General features: G+C 39.2%; 1 long non-coding RNA gene across 1 annotated transcript; it reads right to left on the bottom strand.

Moving 5' to 3' along the window:
- Window positions 1-2,758: 2,758 nt before the first annotated feature.
- Window positions 2,759-10,443, bottom strand: LOC105356275. Its single transcript, XR_910479.3, has 4 exons — window positions 9,913-10,443; window positions 6,455-6,685; window positions 4,223-4,419; window positions 2,759-3,729 (listed from the first exon to the last, which is right to left on the bottom strand). It is a non-coding gene; the product is annotated as an uncharacterized LOC105356275 (long non-coding RNA).
- Window positions 10,444-10,693: the final 250 nt, after the last annotated feature.

The raw sequence follows: 10,693 nt of genomic DNA, 5'->3' as shown, positions 1-10,693 counted from the left end.
TCTAAGGGCAGGGATGCCAGTTTAGTTTAGTCTGTTAGTTCAATTTAGCATTTTCCTATTGAATTCTATGTATTTATGATCCTTTTGATTTTATGTTTTACTTTTTTAATTACCGATACGAAGCCCATCAAGACGACTGTTGTGAATTTGGGCTATACAAACATTTGAATTGAATCACTAAATCATTCAAATATAATATATTTTCACGTTTGTAAATAATTGACCTATTTCCTTTGTAAAGTAATTACAAAAAAATGTGGAAATCAACCGGATATTGACAAAAATATGTATACATTTTAGAAGCAAATTACTGAATTATTTATGATATCTATGTAAATATTAAAAATAGAATATAGTGCTGGGCAATGAAACATCAAAAAGAGTAGAAAGAGTCACATTGTGGCTTTTGGTTATTTTAAAGCTTGACATAACATGAAGAGAGTAGAAATGGTAGAAAGTGGGACTGGTTGTACAAAAACATCCAAAAGAGCCATACTTCATCTATTAGATTTACAGAACATTTATGTTGATGATAAACCCAAAAGCCAGCCACCGGTGTAGAGCAGTGGCAGGTGGGGGTCCCTCGGACAATGAAAAACTCGGTCCTCCAGGCTTGCCATGGAGCTGCTTGGGTCGGACACTTTGGGGTGTCAGAGACTCTCCGTTGCCTCCGGCAGGGGTTCTTTTGGGGCCAACTTGGGCGAGTTGTGGAAGAAGTCTGTGGCCGCTGTGGCATCTGCACAGCGCATTAAGGTCCCCCTGATGAGTCCCGTGCCGAACTCCAGCAGCCGATGGCGGGGGTTCCAATGGAGAGACTGGCGGTGGACATCATGCGCCCCATTTCCTCACAGAGGCACGCACACTTTCTACCCGGAGCTAGCCGTGTTTGGCAAAAACACTCTCCTTTATATTCACAATATCCACATCCATCTTTGCAAAAGTTCAAATGTTTGTTTTTTTGTTCACACTGGCAAGGTCGACTCTAGGTTGACATCATGAAATGGGCGGCACCCGCCAGGATCGAAAGCCGGTGCCTCAGAGATCGAGTTTTCCTAGTTCCTGGTAGCAAAAAGAGCTGCAAAAGGAGTTGTTCATGAAAATAACTCATAGAAAAATTGTTCTTTAGTGTGCCAAAGGAAATATATTATAATACATTTAGATATAGTTTACTCTGACAGGCTTAAGAAAATCATGATATGGGTCCTTTAAAGTTTTACAAATAAAACTTTTTAATTTTTACTTTGATTTGAAGATGTAAAAGTATGTGTACACATGTGTCCACATAAGGGGTATTTCCTTCAGCAAAAAGTAGTACACCTAAAGTATATTTTATATAGTATACAAAAGTACGAGTATACCAAGTTGGCCATGTATGTGTAGTATAGGAAGTAGACTCAGACTAAGTTGGAACATTTAAAGTTAACAATGTATAGATAAAAAAAGTAAACTGCCTCACTTTTAGAATTGACCAAGTATACTTGTAGTACGCTTAATAAACTACTTTTTGCTAAGGATTACTGACCCTTTTACTAAAGACTTTTGTTGAACCTTTGGCGCATGTTCTCTTCAAACAACATTTCAATACAATTCAAGCAAATAATGTTAAAAAAAACCCTCCTATTTCACTAGTCCAGTTGTTGTAAATCTTTTCTGTAAACGTAAATAATTAACTAAATTAAACAAAGATCGTATTGGATTCTTATTAAAAAGTCTGTAACTGAAGGACATCATCTCAATATTTTCTTGTTTACCTCAGTGCTAAACATCAGACCCTATTGATCACAGAGTTGAAAGTTATGCACTCTGAGAATCCCCAAACTTTCTTTATGGTCCTTTTTATAGCAAAACACTTTGTAAAAACTGTAATATCTGTGCAAAAAAAACACAATATGGAGTTAAGTCCCACCCTAGACTTTCATGCCACCTCTGTTCTTTGGACCACATTTGCCCAACAAGCTTATGTGAAATCAAACATCAATAAATCTTTTATAACAAATCTGATGATTGCAGCCTACACTTTTAGTGTTGCAGATTTTACGAGTTATGGAGAGTTGAACTACTTTTTTGATAGAAACTATAATTTAGCTATAACTTTGATTTGTAAGAATTAAATTAGTTGCTGACAAGTATTTAATTGATAACTGCTGAGCTGTAAAGTTACCAAACAAATATGGTACACTCTGTCCTGTTGTTTACTTGTACTTTCTCCTTTCATCAGACATTAGTGTCCAGGATGAGGGCCATGAAATATGGTTTTATTATCAAGTTCCTAGAACCAGGGAAGATCTCGTTCAAAGTCAAGGGGTTGAACCTGGTTAAAGGGCAGATGTTCCCCATCTTTCCGTAAGCCTCCTGACCACAGTAACTCCAGCAGCAGCCATGCCAACATGGGGCGGAAAGAAAACCTCTGACCTTACAGTGCAAAACAAAAAAAAAACAAAAATAAAATACCAGGAACGTCTCATCTGTCTGCTGCTTCAACTGTGTCACAAGTTCAGACGTGGAAATGCCATCAATCCTGTTTTTTCTTCCATTGATCCGGGTGACCATGATGGAGAATCTGGACAATGACTGACAGCCTGTCAGGACACTCCAAAGCCTCAGAGGAATGGAGTTTCCATGAGGATAAGCTCAGGAACGCCCTGTATCGAGCCAAAATCAACACGTGGTCAGACTTAAAATTTGCTAAGAATATCTCATCACAAAGAATTTATTAAATCAACATTTTTTATTTATTTGGAAAAAGATGAACTGCCTGTCTTTTTTATTTTTTAACCAAAATCAAGTATTATTTTACTTAAAATGTATGAAAATTATTTTAAATATTCCATAGATGCAAACATGTTTCAATTACATTGATCTGCAACTTTCTCTTCCAGAACTTCCAGAATCCTCAATGTAAATCACTTTGGTACTTTGATGGAGTTAAAAATCGCTAAAGATTCATTGAACTGGCGGCAACAATCCAAACATGACCCCAGTGCTGCCTGACACACTCAGGCTCTTTATTCTGTTTGATTGAGACTGGCAGTAGTTCCCCTCTCGCTCTGTACTATGAGGTCCTGGCTTCAGTGGCTTAGGCCGCTGGTGGCACCTGTCTCCTCCGCAGCGCCAGGCCAGGAGACGGCCCTGCTGCGCTTGATCCTTTACCTAATTATTTTCAAAGCAGCTGGGATTTGTTTTGCTCTAATGCAGGCGCCAGTGGTGCAACAGATTCACCGGGGAGGCAGCTTTACCAGCAACAGAGGAAGGATTTGTCCGTCACAGATTCTGGAAGTTGGCCCACTTAAAAGATGCGAGGTCTGTGATGTGCATCATAGGCAGATTTTAACTGAGAGAAAAATAATTTCTTTAAAAATCAGAAATTTCTTGTATTAGTTTATTTTTACACTCTGTCACATTAACATTGTTCTGAACTCATTACTTTTTTGTGAAGCCTAAATAAATTTTTTTGTTCTTGTTGACTTGTTTCCATTTGTCAAACGGAAAGACAGCTCCTTTTAGAATGGAGTCAAAAGTTATGGTTCAGCAGAGCGTAAAACTCACAGACGCTTGAACCATGACCTCTCCCATACAGTAGCCCGTTCTCTCCTCTTTTTTATGTGCTGAAGTCAGTCTGGATCTTTACGTTTATGGGCTTCTTGGAGCTTTGGGCTTTCTTTTATGTTTTCCCATTACATTCCACCTGTATTTCTCGTTCTCCTCATCCCTGATGTGACCAATTACATCCTGTGAAACAAACACTTTCATGAGCTGAGGAACGTAAAAAAACAAACATTATTATACAACAAACCACTGAAATAGGACCTTTACTGATGAGGTTATAGGATTTCAACATGGTGGGTTCAATTTTGACATCATTCACACAACACCGAGGTAAAAATGATATACAACTCAAAAATTATGCATATAAGTGAAATAAAAAAAGGGATTAAAAAAACTGTCTCAACTTAATTTAGACACCTAAAATCGTGTCTATGTAGTTTATGTCTACATTTTATTATGTCGTTTGCAGTCTTAGCCGTTTTGTTCCTCGTTAAAACAAATGACCAAGAAAGAATTTTTAGTTTTTTGTCTTTGTTTAAAACAGCCTGACATTGAAAATTCAGCCAGTTTGGGCAAAGATTTCCTGTGATTTTAAAACCATAAAACTTTTCTTATCTATAGAGTCTGTTATGTCTCATCTGTTAAAGACAACATTTAAATATCAAGCATTGCTCACTTTGTAGATCCATCCTCAGCTTCATGGCAAAAAGGATAGGTATCATACTTCCATCCGGTCATCGTCTGAACCCGCTGAGTCATCTTTTGGGGGTGACAGGGTTGCTGGAGCCTATCCCAGCTACAGTTGGTCAAAGACAGGGGAAAAGCCTTAACAGGTCACGAGTCTGCTGCAGGACAAAAAGGGACCAATAAAACCTATAAAAAAGAAAACATTATTCTGAAACCCCTTTTTTTTTCAGATGTGGAGTCACATCACTTCAACCAGATTAGCTGAGAAAGTTAGTGTCTTCAAATTCAAAACCGACACCGTATGTGATTTTATTTGGATCTGAACCTTCCCCATTGAAAACCGTGTTTTTAACAAGTTCTTGTGGCATTTTTCTGATAATGGAGGACATTTATTAAGAGAATAAGCCGTGAGCAGAGAAACAAATGTTTGAAGAAAAAGTTAGCAAGCTTCCTGCTCCACTCCTCAACGGGAAGGAGAAGGGAGGCGGTGTCGCTCGACACCAACAGTCCCATACACAATTCAGAGGTGAGTTTCTAATTTAATCCTGCCGCTCTGCAGAAACTATGTCCTAGAAAACCACACAGGTTTCTTGGTTTTGGTTAAAAAATAAAATCCTAAATAAAAGAACCACCGGAAACACTTAGAATAGCCTGAAAGATGATCAGAAAAGGGGTTTTAATGATTTTCCAGTGTCAATAACTGGATATAAAACTGACAACAGTACGGTTAACAAACTTTTCATTGATGAGCCACAGAAATCCCAGATGTGGGTTTGCTATGCATTTATTGAACTCCAGCTAAAACTGAGAACTGTCTGTCAGATGTCTGTGGACTCAATTCTTTTAGATTATGAGACAGAAAATCACACATTTGCAATTTCTACATTTTTTATGTACTGAACAAATTATTAAGGACTCAAAAGTACCCCAAATTTAGATCTCAGATCACCAGTCTTGACTTTGGACTTAGACATGACTTCAAGTTCAGAACAGACTCGGAAATAATTATTTGTCCTGAACTTCGAGTTTGATGATTGATGGATAAAATCATTGTCACATGATGAGATTTAATTCTGTTTAAAGCTCCAATTCTAGTCTTGATTTTGAGTTGGAAGTTCTAAAAATGACACATTGATTAAATCAACGGGATGGGACGTATGTGGAGCATGACGTGTGAGCAGCTACAACTCATGTTTACCATAAAAAGAAGATTCAGCAAGAAAAAGCCCCCACCAGGTGTCCTGTTTTCCCTCTTTTCGGCAGGTTTTAGGACTGGGCCTTTTTCTTGTCTCGGCCGCAGGTGTTTTAGCCAGACGATTGCATTAAACCATGCATTTTTGCCAAATGTTTCTCTGTCAGAACAAGACAGGGTCACTCTCACTTCTGATATTTAAAAAGCACATTAAAAATGGCGTTTTTTGTACTTATATTTATTTAGATATCCAAATGATTTTGTTTTAGCTGCAGTACATGATGGAACCTATTTTGTCCTTTCTCTGCTTTATTTAGAAGCTTTCACGTTTCCATTATGTATAAAATAGTCTTTTTTGCTATTCCTTACAATTTTTCAAACACTATATCTGGGATTCTACAAAACAAAAAACAGCACATTTGACCTTTGCAGCAAGTCTTGTAGCAACAGGCTCTTCTTACAACTCATGTAAGCTTCCACTGAAGTACAAACAAAGGCACAGTAATAGTAACCAAATAGACAACCTGAGCAGTCTGACATGGACTGGAGAGCATGAACATGAGGCCAATGCAAGCTTAACATGCTATATATGTCCAAATCCAGTTTGGATTCCCATTTCCACCATTTATAGTCTTATTGTTGCTGTTATGTTAATATTTTGTCTGAAAGAAATTACAGTTTGGATTAGAATTTAACCGGAAAATGTTCACATGGATATCTGAGTCCCAGATTATCAGCTTCTGTTTATGGTGACACTGCAGGGAGTTGGTACAGCCAGGAGAGTGACCCATTACAACTGATTTTTATAAATATTTAGGCTTAGCCACACAAAGCTGATTTTGGTACTTTACGCTGCTGCTCTGCTGTGAACACTTCGTTTAAATCTGCTTAATTTGTCCTGTGCCACTCTGTGCAGGTTTTGCATTCTCCTAAGATGAAATAAAAAACAGATTTTGCAGTTACATCCTCGTGAGGGTTTTCGTGATGTTTCGCTGATTTTGATTTGCTGTGTCTTGGGTGTTATATTACCCTGAACGTCTTCCATCATCAGCTGGGAAAGCCCTGCAGATCTGCTAGAATTTATTCAGTCATGAACCACCCTCAGAGTTCTGGCAGGTGGAAGTTTTGGTAAGCGTCCAGAGCTGGGTTGTTGTGGTGAGACAGTGGAGATGTTGCGGTCAAAGGCTAGGCTAAACTCTCGGGATGAAGGGTAGCCATCCTCGTGGTTGAGAAGAACAATTACTGGAGAATGAGGAAGACCTTCAGAAGAATAAAATCAGATTTGTAAAAGACTGAAACAGAGAAGTTTGTTTTTCCACCAAATGCTTTTGCTCCATTTCAGTTGAAAGACATTTTTATGGAGTTCAGTCCACAAAACACAGACACGAGACTGTGGTTAATCTGTGGCCCCTGCTCTCAAGGTGCCACTTTGACTAAAGGGGAATCTTGATCTGCTATAAAATGAACCAAAAGGGTGTGTGTGTGTTTCAAATAAAAAACTGGTTTTATTACGCCAGAGATTTTCCAAGAAAAATTAAAAGTTCTGTTTTTGTGGTTCAGAAGGAAAGTCTAATGAGGATTAACAGTACGATTAAATACTCACTCTGATAAAAATTGTGTTTTTGAAATGCCATTTTTCTATTAAGGAAATTAAGTTTAGAACTGCATGTCTTCGTGTTTCTTTATTCAAATTGCTGTGGCAATTGTGGATCAGGAGCCAAAGAAATAATGCAGTTTGAAAAAGACTGTAGTTGTGACGTGGATGATACACAAGCTCGCTGCTCTGCTCTATTCTGATGGAGTCCTCTCTCAGACAAATAGATCCATCTTTGTTTTCCTCATCTGAGCTGGTATCTGGCTCCGACATTGCTCTCCATATTGTTGCATGGCTAGTGTTAGGTTGGGGGTGTGAGGGGATGTAAGCTAGCATCCCAGACGAGCATGTAAACAGAGAGCTCTCAGCAACAGGGAAGGGATGGGGGCTGGGGTTGCTCTGTGCAACTCACAAGTTCTAATGCTGCATGCGTTCACACTGAACATGATTCTCGCATCAAATTTGCGACAGACGCTTCTCTTTTGACATGCTTCAGATTCGCTGGTCAACCCGTGTCCACAAATGTGTTCATAAACTTGACTCTCCTGGAGGAGCTGCTGTCCAAAGGTTGTAGGCTTCATGGGAGCATTGACTGTGAAAAATTATATTGTTTACATGTTTATGAATTGTGAAGACTTCTTTTTTGTATGTTCAAAAGATGAAGAAATGGTGTTTAAATATCACTTTTTGTAAAAGAAGTGATCTCATACTTTCTGTTTTAAAAATAAAATAGTGAGCATGGTGTCCGGCGTTTCATGGCTGCCATTAATTGAACGTGCGCATAGATAACTGAATGACTGTATTCATGAACTGCGTGAGTGAACCTTACAACTACACAACCGCAATGCTAACCGAGCGATGCCGCATTTTAAAACTGTTAGGGAATATGGAAAGAATTCGGACGTTCATAAGATCATTCAGAGACTCTCCCAGTACGGTGAACTTCACCATCTTCTGCATGAGCTGCGTCTGAATGACGCGTTAAGCAATACTTCCGTCTCTCTGTGACCCAAACAAAATGAAAAATAAAAATAAAATAAGAGTACCATTTTATCATTTTTTGATGCAAATAGAAAAAAAAATATCATAAAGTTCAGGAGAATGTTTCTTCCATGTTGGTTTTGGACTCCACCCGCTCATCACAGGCCGAAGCTGAGCCCCTGATTGGTTGACGGGACACGATTCTTGCAATGTCATCTGGCCGAAACGTGCTGTCGCCCACCTAATGTTCAAATTACGACACAGAAAATTAATTCCCATCATACTTAATGAACTCCTGGCACTCTGTAGAAACTATGTAAAAGAAAACTACATGTTTTTTTTAATTTTAGATAAAAACTCCACAATTATAATTAAATTAAAAACAGCTCAAATGTTGATCGGAGTTTTATACGAATAAATAGGGGATCAAAAAAACGTATAAATGCGCCAACAGATTATTTTGAGTTTGACTTTTAGTCAAAAAAGTAGCTGAAATTTACCCATCAAAAGTTACTCCTTCTCTGTTCATCAGTGCTGTGATTCAATCTGCAGAAAGCATAATACCCTCTGCAGCCGCTCCCTCACTATCTTGGGCAAAATTCTTAACGCATCCGATGACAAGCTGGTCACACAAGTATTATGTTTTATGTTTTCCCCATTGCTGTCTAATGTTTCACATTGAGGTTGGGACCATCAAGCAAACTACAGCTCACTAAAGAATGGGCTCATTGATTCTCAGAGGAATTATTTTGGTGGAGGGAGTATTTAGCACAGACCCAGCTAGAAAGAGCTATTAGCTGCTTCTCCAACTCTGTGATCCATAACTGGAGAGGCTCAGGGTTAGCACAGAAAGAGCACCCTTGGCTGGCACCGGATCCACATTTGATTCTACAGCATTTTGTTCTGAATTTGCGTTTAGTGAGCTGGTCTTAACCATAAATAATGCTTTTCTTTTAGCTGAAGCTGGGAGCAAACATTGGTTCAGGCCTCATTTTACCCCAACATTTCCTTCTGATGCCATAAAACATCAAAAAGAAATGGAATTTTGAAATTCTGTCTGAAAGGAACTTCGCAGATTTAAAATAAAAATAAAATAAAAAGAAGGTTTACCGTATTTGTTTCTGTGTATCAACCACACTCTCTGTGATTGAGCCTGAATTTCACATTCTCAGGAGAAACCGAAGTGGTCCATCATTACCTCCTCCACACTCCCCCTTTTTTCTCATTTCAGCACCACACTGAGCTAAGATATCAGCTAACACATTATCCTCTTAGCCCCGGAGACTGATAGCCAGCGAGGGCCTTGAGCCAGGAGCAGCCACACAGGTCAGGGTACAAGACTGGCATCACAGTAAATTGAACACAGATCAGTTAGGGCTCACTCCACTGCTGAACATTTGCGCTAAACTATGATTGCATCGAAAACTGCCCACATTTTAGGGGAACTTGACTTGAAAAAATCTCAGAAATGTGTTTTTAGTCACTGATAACTCACTGGCAGAAGAAGAAAGTTAAAGCAGGCATATGCTGCAGGAAAAAGCCCCACCCTGACCATTGTAAGGTTACACTAACACAACTATGTATGAGACAGTAACATCACACCGTTTTCCTAATATCACCACATATCAGGTGACATTATCCCATCGGTGCTGCCCACCACGACTGGCTTTTTCAAGAACATTTGATTATATTTCTTGGCTCTGACCATTCTCAGTCAACAGAGGAAGCCAAACCCACCAGCTTTTTACGATTAAGTGGACTAAGTCAGGAGAGTTTTTATTCCAGACAGCTTGCCAAGTCATTTTACATCATTTAAACAAGCCAAAAGCTTAACTCACAAAATTGCATTAATAGATGTCAGTGTGAAAAAAAAATCCTTAATAGTTGAAAGATGCTTAACAAGCAAACTTACCGTTTTCTCTGACAGTTCTTTTAATTGGAACCACTTGATTTTGATGCGCAAGTCCTGGAAATGTCATGTTGCGCAGCTAAAACACGCTGCACTGGGCCCAAATGCTGGCTAAAGCCCAAGATGCACCTGCACTGTCAATTACTCAAGTGTGTGCTTCTCTCTCCAAGTCTAGACACCCAGCACCTGCTGCACATTAATCAGCAGCAGTCTCGACTGCCGGATATTCTCAGTTAACAACAAAACATCTGATTGCAGCACCTTTCCCTGTTCCGGAGCAGCTCCTCTCTCCGCAGGCGGCTGTGCAAATTCAGTTCAGCTCGTTACCCACCGAAACTTGTCACAGAATGTGTGGTTTGAGGCTCAGAGTGGAAGGTGGCAGATCCGCTTCACGTTAATTTTCTCTTTCTGTCAGAGGCGCTGCCAGCTTGGATGAAATTGAACACCTCCTCATAGCTTCGTTGGAAGGTTACTGTGTTTCTGGAAGGGCTCCATGCAGGCAGGCCTGGTCCTCACCAGCCACCTTCTGCACCAGCCACAGTGATGTCATAATTCCCTGCAGTCACCAGTCAGAGCTGGCTTCAAATAAAAAGTAATCATTTACAACTGCATGCTCACACTTTAATGACCTTCCATTTTTAAACACCACTCGGCTTTGCATGTATTTGCTTTTCCTCAAGTGCTGCAAAATTGGCAGAAATAAAGAGGTAAAGTGGAAATTAATAATTCTGAGAGCCTTAGAAAGTGCTTAAATACCGCTGAAAAATGTTTTATATGAAGAAAT

This window comes from Oryzias latipes, chromosome 17 (assembly GCF_002234675.1).
Source record: "Oryzias latipes chromosome 17, ASM223467v1".
In the NCBI taxonomy this organism is placed as follows: Eukaryota; Metazoa; Chordata; class Actinopteri; order Beloniformes; family Adrianichthyidae; genus Oryzias; species Oryzias latipes.
Note: the sequence above shows the minus strand (reverse complement) of the source record. Positions and strands in the feature narration are given on the sequence as shown.